Genomic DNA, 2,102 nt, shown 5'->3' on the forward strand with positions numbered 1-2,102 from the left:
TTATTGTAATTGCATTTTTAACTTGTTGATTTTTCTAATTATTATGGATTTTCAATGAATACATCTACCATTTCTCAACTAACATCCTTCATTATCTCTCAATTAATTAAATTAATTAATTTCTTTTTAATGCCTTAAAACTCTCTTCACACAAAATTAAATTAAGAAAAAACGTATCACCATTCATTAGCTCGGTTTTAAAGCTATATAAATTTCCCTTATTCCCTTCTTTCACTCACACATTCTCCCTCATCTTCCTTGTGACTCTTTTATCTCTCTTAGTATTTGTGTAAGATATAAAATCCAATGAAATTGTGAGCAATAAAATAAATCCATATATAGAAGAAAGCAATAGGTACTTTTGTGTTTTCCAACCAATGTATAGAGATGCAAGAAGCCTTTGACGACACTATCAACTATATGTCGAATACGCAATATTCTCACAATACTTACCATGCACTAAAACATTATTTTGGATCCATTTAGATTGCTTATAAAAAAAATATTTTTTTAAAGAATATATTTTTTAAAAAACATTTTTTTAAAAATGAGTTTAATATCTAAACACTTATATTTTTGGTTTAATCTCTTTATAAACGTTTATATGAAAAATTATGTTTGGTTTGTCTTATATTAACAATGTTTAAACTTAGGTCAAAAATTACGATAAAAGACTATTAAATATTATGAATTAATTTCATAAAAAAGTACACACATTTTAAATCCTTTTTTCAAAAATATATTTTAAAATTAATCGCACGTTATCTTTAAATTATTAATTTTTTAGTTACTTGAAACTAAACATTAATTTCATTTTTTTGTCTTTTTGTTTTGTTTTTGTTTTTTGCTTTTTTTTTTTACAATTCAATTTTAAAAGCACAAATATCTTGAAATGTAAATACATAACCATAAAGAAAAATAATTGATTTCTAATAACAACAAAATATACATAAAATAAATAATTTTTCCTATACAATATAATATCAACTAGACAAGAAGATGTGCAATTCGATCACGTCCTTCGTTCATCTTCATTTCACGAACCGAATGATCATGTTCTTCTTGACTTTCTCATGATTTCTTTTACAGGCGTTAAAGTGAAGTAGATTTGGCTAAGAGAGGAACATTTGCAAATCTCTATATTTAAATGTATACGAACACACAATAAAAAATATTCAAAGTATTTAAAAAAAAATAAAAGGAACATCGGAATGAAAAATAGATAGTAAAAATGAATTAAAAAAATAGAGGAAGAAAAATAGATATTTGGGAGGGATTTCTTATTAAACACCAATGCTTTACAATTACAATTTCCTTTCTCGCCTGGTACAAAGATAAATCTTAGGCTATGAACACCACACATGACTCTCACCAAACTGGGACACTACCCTCCACATTCAAGGTGTTTAGAAGTATAACCACTCCTTTTCACCCTTCCTCCTTGATCGCCTAGCAACCCATCTTAAGGTAAAGGCTTAGCCCTCACACAAAACTGTTTTGCAACCCTCTTTAAATAAAATAACTTTGAAATATCCGAAAACGGATAACTTGATTAGCTTTTCCATGTAATGATCCATCTTAACATTCTTTACTTGACTTCAAGCTTGAACACCTGGGGAATGGAAAACTCAACACGTAAGTCAAATACTTTGTGAGTGAAGCTTTTAGAAAATCTTTTGGGAAATACAATACAAACACATAAATTCACTTTTTGTCCATAAATACAGGCTCACCATGCCTCTTTTCACAAATCACATAAATCACACATTAGCTTCTTTTCTACCGAGAACACTTGATTCACTCTCGCCAGCATCCTATGTGTCAACTACTGTGATGTTCACTTCATCCACAGCGTCCGAGAATTTTTCTAATTCTTCTTTCTCGTTTCATAGGTCGTTTATACAACGCCTTTACACATTACACTAGTACAAATATGGGTTTTAATGACACTTGAAATATAAAATGTGTCGTTAAAAATATAAAAAAGGGGTGGGAGGGAATAAAATGTGTCGTTAAAAATAAAACTGCGGAGTTCTTCTTGACAATTTTCTTGATGCAATATAAGTTTTCTTGACACAATTTTTACGTCGTTAACTAATGAC

The sequence above is a fragment of the Cucumis melo genome, chromosome 12 (assembly GCF_025177605.1).
Source record: "Cucumis melo cultivar AY chromosome 12, USDA_Cmelo_AY_1.0, whole genome shotgun sequence".
NCBI lineage: Eukaryota > Viridiplantae > Streptophyta > Magnoliopsida > Cucurbitales > Cucurbitaceae > Cucumis > Cucumis melo.